Genomic DNA, 9,582 nt, shown 5'->3' on the forward strand with positions numbered 1-9,582 from the left:
ATGCATATATTGTTTTGTTGGTGGGTATTCATAGCATTGTTCTGAGAGAAGGTAGCATGGCTATTCACCTCTGGGGACTACTGGCTTCAAATGGATAGTTTTGGAAAAGAAATAAGGATAAAGCCGTAAAAGTGGAGTATATTAACATGTTGCAGAATTCCTGATGATTAAAAAGGTAGACTGCATTGGACGTACAGGAGAACAAATATGGAGGAAACCAGCTTAGAATGTGCAGAGTGGCCTGCCACCAAGGGACAATGGTTTGGGGACACTCTGAGCTTCATGGTGGCTGCAAAGGGCGGAAGGGGACCTGGGGCATTTGTCCAGATGAGTAACAGGGGAAGTGGTTTGCAGTGGTGAGTGTGGTTGATTCCCTCAGTGCTCCCCACCATGCTCCCCATACTCCACTGACCTGGGCTAAGCATCTGATAATGGCCAAGGAAAGTATGGAACCTAAGGAGGAGGAGGACATGGGGGAGCCAGCCCTTTGTGATGACAAGCCATTGACACTCCTCTCTCCTTGGCATGCCCTAATTCTCATAAATGTTTGAGGCTGTTTATGGTAAACAGAAGAAACAAGCAAATAGGAGCTCCTTAGCACAGAAATAAACACACAACTAAGACTCAGAAAAAATGTAGGAAACAGTATAGTGAAGAAAAGGTGGTAACCTCTGTGAAGAGTCAGTAAAGCAAACTTATGAAGCAAGTGTAATTAAAATAAGAAAGAAGTAAGATGCTAATGCTCCCAGAAACACACAAAAAGTAATTATAGATCTTGGAAATGAAAACTAAAACCTCAGTAGGCAAGTGAAATAGCCAGATAGACATGCTCAAGAGACTAGAGCCAGAAGCTGCAGCCTGGAGGTCTGTAAGAGGCCGCAGAAAGGAACAGCGATCAGTGCCAAGCCCTGGCAACCCCTGCCACAAAGGGAAGATGGTTTGGGGACACTCTGAGCTTCACGGTGGCTGCAGAAGGCAGAAGGGGCCCTGGGGCATTTGTTCAGATGATTAACAGGATGTGGTTTGGAGCTGGGAGGCTGGTTGATTCCCTGCAGCGCTCCCCACCACGTTTCCCATACTCCACTGACCTGGGCTAAGCATGTGACCATGGCCAAGGCCAGTGGCCCCCTTGCTCACTGCCCGTCAGCCCCCTGGACCCCTGCCAGGCCAGTGCCCACTCAGACCTGCTGCTCCTCATGCCAGGAGTGCTCATCCCTCTAAGTCCCTTGGATCCCTCCCACACTCTGATGTTCCCTTGCTACTCAGTCGCCTTCCCAATGAGGCCATCCCAGATGAGGGAACTACTAACATAGAATACATTTGTGTTATTTTTGTCTCCTCCCATGAAGGTAGGAATTCAGTTAGACACATTCAGTGCTGCACGCCCAGAGCTTTGAATTTGCCCAGCTCGTGGCATGTGCTCATTAAATGCCCACTCAGTGAATGAGTGAATCTCTCACACCCTCAATGATCTCAACATGGGAGCAGGGGTGGGAGTGATCGGTGATGGAGAAACTGAGAAAATAGTGAAATGGGCTGAAATTCTTGATTTGCTGGGTAATTAAGAGTAATTAATATGCTAGTAGAAAAGGAACACTTAAATATGCATGCGAAGCATTTAGGGTGACCACTGGGAGAAAAGGAAGGATGTCCAACATCTAAAATATTAAAGGGAAGACAGCAGTGACGAAATCAATGAAGTCCAACATAAGGAAAGAACAGTTGGGGATGGGGAAAGCAACAGGAAATCTTGGTAAATAAGAAACAAAATTGATGGCAGGTGTGTGTGTCTGTTTGCTTGTTACCATAAAGGAGCACCTGAGACTGGGTAATTCATAAGAGATTTAATTGGCTCACAGTTCTGCAGGCTATATAGGAAGCATGGTGCTGGCATCTGCTCCTGGGAAGGCTTCAGGAAGCTTCCAATTATGGTGGAAGGTGAAGGGGAGCAGACACATCACGTGAGAGCAGGAGCAAGAGAGAGGCGGGGAGGTGCTGCACTTTTAAACAACCGGATCTCACTTGAACTCAGAGGGAGAACTCACTCATCCTGAGCACAGCACCAGACAATCCAAGCACCATGGAATCTGCCTTATGACCTCAACACCTCCCACCAGGCCCCACCTTCAACACTGGGGATCACATTTCAACATGAGATTTGGAGGGGGCAAACATCCAAACATATCAACAGTCAAATACAAGTGGATTAAGTTTACCTAATAATAGATTGAGGTGCTCAGATTGGGTTAAGAAAGCTAATCAGAATAGAATTTAATATTTTGATCACAAACCGCTGTAGACATTCGCATATGCTATGAAATACATAAAGTGGGAGCTGTTTGAAATATGAGAAGAGGGCCAGGCATGGTGGCCCAACACCTGTAATCCCGGCACTTTGGGAGGCTGAAGTGGGAAGACTGCCTGAGCTCAGGGTTAGAGACTAGCCCGAGCAACATGGCAAGACCCCATCTCTATAAAAATATATATATATAAGAAAAATGCATAAATTCTGTAGTTATAAATAGAGACCACCCCCTCTCTCTCAGAAACAGAGGAAGGACACCAATAGAAATGGTATTTGATGGGCATGGTAACATGTTTGACATAAAAGTTAGCTTCAAAGGAGAGAGACTTCTGTGTTACACAGATAATTCCAGAAAATCAGGAAATGTTCTGGAGCTAGATAGTAGTGATTGTTACACAACATTGTGAATATGCTAAATGTCAATAATAGTAAATTTTTCAGTATAGTTTACCACCATAAAATAAAACTTCCAGAGCACTGGAAAATATAGACATCTATACTTCTGCAGGGCCAGAAATATCACTAATCCCAAACCAGTGAAGAATAATAAATAGGGGCAGGGGAGGGCCAGTGGGGGGTGGGGAGGGTGGGGAGGGATAACATGGGGAGAAATGCCAGATATAGGTGACGGGGGGAAGAAGGCAGCAAAACACCTTGCCATGTATGTACCTATGCAACAATCCTGCATGATCTGCACATGTACCCCAGAACCTAAAGCACAATAAAAAATAATAAAATTTTAAAAATAATAAATACATTCAAAACAATTATGGCTCTAGTTTCTTTTTTTCCTTTAAGGAAGAATTTTTTTTAACTACTTGTATAATTTACTCATTTTTAACTTTTGTGGGTACATAGTAGGTGTATATATGAATGGGGTACATGAGATCTTTTGATATAGGCACAAAAAGTATAATAATCACATCAGGGTAATGGGGTATCCATCACCTCAAGCATTTACTGTTTCTATATGTTATAAACAAGCATATTCTTATTTTTAAATGTTCAATAAATTATTGACTGTAGTCATCTTGTTGTGCTGTCACATACTGGCTCTTATTCTCTATAACTGTATTTTTGTACCCATTACACATCCCTACTCCCCCTTCCCCCAACTACTGTTCCCAGCCTTTGCTAACCATCATTCTACTCTCTATCTCTATGAGTTCAATTGTTTTAATTTTCTTCGCTCCCACAAATAAGTGAGAACATTCGGTTTGTCTTGTGCCTGGCTTATTTCACTTAACATAATGACCTCCAGTTCCAGCCATGTTGTTGCTGATGACAGGACCTCATTCTTTTTTATGGCTGAATAGAACTGTATCGTGCATATGTATCCTGCTTTCTTTATCCATTCGTCTGTTCGCAGACACTTAGGTTGCTTCCAAATCTTGGTTTTTGTGAATAGTGCTGCAACAAACATGGAGTGCGTCGCACAGTTTATGTCCCAGGTATTTGTATATTTAGATTTTATCCAACATTCTAAAATGTACATTCTGGGAAAATATAAAAACCTTCAAGTTTTCTGGCATAAATTTAAACATTACATATTTGTGTTAATTTTAAGAATCCCTTTACTATCTTTATTTCTCTTTTTAAGTTTAATATCTCTGTCTTCTCATTTTTCTAGGCCTTCCCAAAAACTTTTTTAAATTTTTTAATTTATTTTTAAAATTTTATTTTTGAGGATTTAGGAGGTACAAGTGCAGGCTTCTCACATGCATACCTTGTATAGTGGTGAAGTCTGGGCTTGTAGTGGACCCATCACCTGAAGAGTGAACATTGCATCCTACAGGTAATTATTCAATCCTTACCCCCTTCCCACATCTTGTAGCCCATTCTGTATGTCCACCTGTGCTCATTGTTTAGTTCCCACTTAGAAGGAAGAACATGTGGCATTTGATTTTCCATTTCTGAGTTATTTCTCGGGATAATGGCCTCCAGTCCATCCACGTTGCTGCAAAAGACATAATTTCATTCTTCTTCATGGGTAAGTAGTATTCCATGGTATATGCATACCATAGTTTCTTTAGTCCTCTGTTCATGGACATTTAGGTTGATGCCATAATTTTGCTATTACGAATAGTGCTGCAGTAAACATAGGTGTGCAGCTATCTTTTGGATATTATGATTTCTTTTCTTTTGGGTAGATAGTAATGGGATGGCTGGATCAAATCGTAGTCCTATGTTTTGTTCTTTGAGAAATCTCATCTCTCTAACCCCTCTTCCCTGCTTCTGTCCTTACTCTTCTATAGTCCAGTGGTGATGTAGGCACACACTTTCTAAACCGCTCTAGCTCCTTCTGGGCAGACTTGATTTTCTAGAAGAGTGTTCTAGGCACAAAAGAGAGAAATAACAAGGCAGGTTTATGTATACCAGCATGGAGACATTGATCAGTGAAAGAAATAGGAAGTTTAGTTTACATTTAAAAATACATAGGCATAACTTATACTTGCATTTTTGCATACAACTGGAATAATTAACACCAAACTTGACAATGACCACGCTGGGGAAGAGGCAGGGAGTGGGGCGTGTTGAGGAGGCTTCCACGTTTTCCTCTCTGCCCTTCCAGATGGTTTACTTCTTTGTAAGCAAAGAGGACTTATGTGTAAGTTGTATACTTTTTCTTAAACAGGGAATTCCCCACTACCCAAATGTCACACACACAGAGATTTGATACGTCCCTTCTCTGTTTCAGTGATTGATTGCGTCACTCCTCTGGTTAACACTTTTCAGTAAATCCCTCCTGTTTGGTGGCATGATTTTCCTCTGGAACTCCCGCCCCTTCCGGTCAGCTCTGGTGATCTGCCGCTCTGTGTCTCCCGTCCGCCATCAGGGCTCGTCCCTTCTTCATCTCCTCAGGCTTTCCAGTCTCTTCCAGAAGGGCTTCTCAAGTATGTCACCGAACCACAGACTGAATTCCTACGCTGTCATCCCCTCTCTACCGTCTGCAGGGCACTGCCATGCTCCCTTTTGTCACAATTTGTCCTCTCCCTGATGGCCTTTTGCGTGTGATTCCAAGGAGCCACGCTTTCTTGCAAGCCATGAAGGGAAGAAGTCATTGTCTGGGATAGTACATCCATTGCCAGGTGTGCTCCTGACCCGTTGCACAGCTTATCCTGCAGAATTCCTCACCCCCAATGGGTCCTCTGTGTGTGTGTATGTGTCTTTACCTTTCTTCACGGAATGAAGACAAATCCAGCCAAATTCATTTTTTTCAGTTGCGAAGGCGTGCCCTTGGCCTTGCTTCCTAACTGTTTTGGAGTTGGTGGATTCTCCTTCTCTGTGCCATGGATCAGGGCTGGTTAGGATGCAGTGCCCCTGAGCCTATCTCTAGACAGGAGCCAGATCCGGACATTTGGATCCTGTCAGTGCTATGGACGTCAGCTGGTGGATTGATATCAGTATTATTACCAGATTCTTTCTAAACTAATGTAGAAGAGGGAATGGATGGGGAGGTATGAAATGAGGGTGCAGGTTTCCAGCCACTTAAAAGCTTTCATCTACACTTCTGACAGTGGGACGCTAAGCAAATTCCAACTTGTTTTGAGCCTAGAGGTTTGCTGTTTTGGGGAACAGAGCATTTTTTTTAACCACTGGTTGAAAATTCCAGCAGTTTGATAGTTACTAGAAGTTATGAGATTTTTCACTTCCATTCCTTGCTTTTCGTAATGTCATGGGCTCATTCCCCATTGTATCTTTACAGTTGTTCTAACGGAAAGCCTGCGTCAGGGACTTTTAGCCAGATGTCATTTGGAACAGGAAGCCCCATTCACACGCCCCCAACAGTCCACACACAGTCAACTGTGAAACCTCCCATTTCTTCATTTAGGGGGCGCTCCAAGACCTGCAAGAATCTTTTCAAGAATATTCAGAGTTGAGACCCTCACTTACTCCAGGACTCTGCTTTATAGTCCCAAGTTCAACCAAATAGAAAGCCCTCAAAACTCGAGTAGTGACCCAAACCAGTCAGCAAAACCCAACCTAACTCCAAGGGTTCACAGTGGGCTGGGGCTGTAGGTCAGTGTTTAACGTGTCTTTGTGACTATGTGACTATGCACCACTGATGTAGCGCCTGCGAGGCCTGGCTTTAGACCTGTTTTCTCTGTTCCTTGCGATCTGGGCTCAGAGATGCTTTTCTGATCTGCCTAGTAGTCAGGGTCAGAGACAGTTCCCAAAGAAAAAAATCACCTGGATGCTTTCAGCAAATTAAGAACTACTACAATAACAGAGGAGAAATCACGCTGCAAGAAGCAACGTTTATTATGTAGGAGTTGGCGTCCCGTGGCTGGATGTCGCAGTGGAGAGCACTTGGCATTTCAAATCAGGAGACTTGGGTTCATGCTTTTGTTCCTTGGCCGAGTCACCCAGCTCCCCAGAGAGTGTGTTTGCTACAAAATGAGCATAGCGAGTAGCCAAGCATTTGTGAGCACCCACTCTGTGCCAGGCATTTTACTAGATGACTACATATTCATTAATTTGTTTAATCAGTGTAATACTCTGAGGTGGATGTTACTGGGACCATCTTATGGAAGAAGAAACTGGGGATCCAAGAGGTAAAGTGACTCATCTAAGATGACACCGCTATTAAGTGGTAGAACAAACCTAGATTCATGCCTGCATGTGTAATAATATTTCTACTAACATCACAGCTGCTTCCTGTCCTGAGCAATTTACTGCCACTGGATGCCATATGTTAGAAGAGACTCTTGGCTTCATGTACAATCAAAGTCCAGCTCCAATATCCTCTCATTGGGAAACCCATTTCTTGGGTTGCCTGGAGGCACTCCTGGCTGTGGGCATTCACGAAACATACCACATGCTGTGCCATCCAGAGTCTGGGACAGCCCAGTATTAAGGTTTAGAAATCACTTTAATTTAAGAAATGGCATGAAACCTCCTAGGTCTGGCTTAAGATTCTGCAGACAGTTTTTGTTGAAGGGAAGACTGTGAACCAAGGGTGCATCCAGTGTTGACAGCTTTCATTTCTGTTTCAGTCTCCTTGCTTGGGCAGATTTCCCAGCCCAGAGGGAATTAGCATTTTAATGAACAAAACAGTTGGAAAGGCCAGTGCAGATTGTTAAAGGCCTTCATGTCTAAAGAAGAAACAAGAATTCTTCTATGACTGCATTTGTCATTCGCCAAATATACTGTCCCAGTTTTCCTCCTCTTTTCTTTCTAAAACTTTGGCAAGGACTCGTTTTTGTCACTTGTGACCATGGGCTACTCTAACTCTAGCTCTTGCTGTATCAAAGGGTCTTTCCCAGGGGTGGGAGTCCAGCCTGCCGAGGAGGGGGAGTTTGGGTGGTGTTACAGGTTGAATCGTGTCCTGAAAGAGGATATGTTGAAGTCTTAAGCCCAGTACCTCAGAATGGGACCTTATTTGGAAATAGGGTCATTACTGTTATAATTAGTGATGCAGCTAGCTAGGATGAAGTCATAGTGGAGTGAAGAGGTCCCATATGGTCATAATCCAGTATTAGTGTCCTTCTAAGACCGGGAGAGAGAGACATGGAGGCTGACTATCATGTGACAAGGGAGACATATTTTAGAACCATAAATTTATAAGCCAAGGGATGCCAGGACTTGCTGAGAACCATGGGAAGCTGGAAGAAGCAAGGAAGTTTCTTCCCCTAGAGTCTTTGGTGAGTGTGCCCTGCCACCACCTGGATTTCAGAAGCCTCTGGGATTGTGAGATAATACATTTCTGTTGTTTTAAGATGCGCCGTTCGTGTGACTTTGTTATGGCAGCCCTAAGAAACTAACGCAGGTGCGCAGCGCATACTTCCCCTTTCAAAGATTGTGAAAAGCCTCCTAGGATTCTGATACTGATGAAGCCATGGCTCAAAGACAGAGGCCTGATAAAATCAGCACTTTTGGGGTCTCTCTCTTGATCTTGCCAAGGCAAGGCAAGGCGAGCAACAAGCAAGTACGTAGCCAAACCAACCACACAAAGAAATACACAATTAAAAAGTTTTGAATATAGAATTATAACGATAATCTGCATTCAGAAGCCTGGAGAGTGCCTTTATAATCATGACAGCTACTGTTCTTTATGTGTGTTTTTTTGCCCCAGAAGATGTAAACCAAAAATTTAATAGTGATTATCTGCATGGTGGGACAATGAGTGATCCTCTTCCTTCGTCCCTTTTACAATTTTGAGATAATTATAGATTCCCATACAGTTTTAAGGAAGAATACAAGATTCTGTGCACCTTACTAGCATTTGACACTGATAGGTTTAAGATACAGTACAATTCCATCACTCTAAAAATCCGTCATATCCCATGTTGAAAGCAACACCCACCTCCCTCCATTGCCTCCTCCCCACATCCTAGATACCTGGCAACCACTAATACCTTCCCCATTTCCATAATTTTGACAGCTACTATTTATTGAGTTGTTTTGGTTGCTAGGTAATACCCTAAGGATTTTTTTCAGGATGGCATTTGATTCTTAAAACCCAGCAGGTAGTTGTGATAATGCCTATTTACAGAAGTGGAAACAAGGCCCAAGGAAGTGAAGGGATTTGCTTAAGTACCCAGCTAATAAGCATCAGAGGCTGGATTCATCCCCTGGCCGGGCTGACCCCAGGCTGCTGGCTCCTTAATCAAGGCTTAGTGCCACCACCTGGGACAACATTAGGGGGAACTAAATTCCTATCTGCAATGTGTGACCTCAAGATTATGCGAACAATATTATGTCAACACATGCAAGAAAACTGGTTTTGCGGTTCTTTTTTTCTCTCTACATTTCTGCATCTGCTGCGTGCCCCAAATTATTGTGCCAGGGTGGTGGGATGAGGAGGACAGCCACCAGCACCAATCTGGGGTCACTCGTACCTCTTTAGCAAAGCCCCCACTTTTATTTTTAAGTGCTTCATTCTGACCTTTTATCTGTGTGATTTGTACATAATACACAATTTGTCTTGTTTTCTTTCCGAGTCGTATAATCAGAATATGCTTATGTTGCTAAATAAGACTTATAATTTATATTTGTTAAGAGTGGCCTAATAAATAGGATTCGGTTGACCAAGGGCATTGTAATTCACTCCGTTTCATAACGTTGGTCCTTGAATCTCTTGTCTTCTTTTTATTTTTCTGAGATAGGATCTCGCTCTGTTGCCCAGGCTGGAGTGCAGTGGTGCAATCACAGCTCGCTGCAGTCTCAACTTTCCAGGCTCAGGTGATTCTCCCACCGTAGTCCACTGAGTAGCTGGGACTACAGGTGTGCACCACCATGCCTGGCTAATTTTTTGTATTTTTTTTTTTTTTTGA

The sequence above is a fragment of the Cebus imitator genome, unplaced genomic scaffold, assembly GCF_001604975.1.
Source record: "Cebus imitator isolate Cc_AM_T3 unplaced genomic scaffold, Cebus_imitator-1.0 Scaffold1, whole genome shotgun sequence".
Taxonomy (NCBI): domain Eukaryota; kingdom Metazoa; phylum Chordata; class Mammalia; order Primates; family Cebidae; genus Cebus; species Cebus imitator.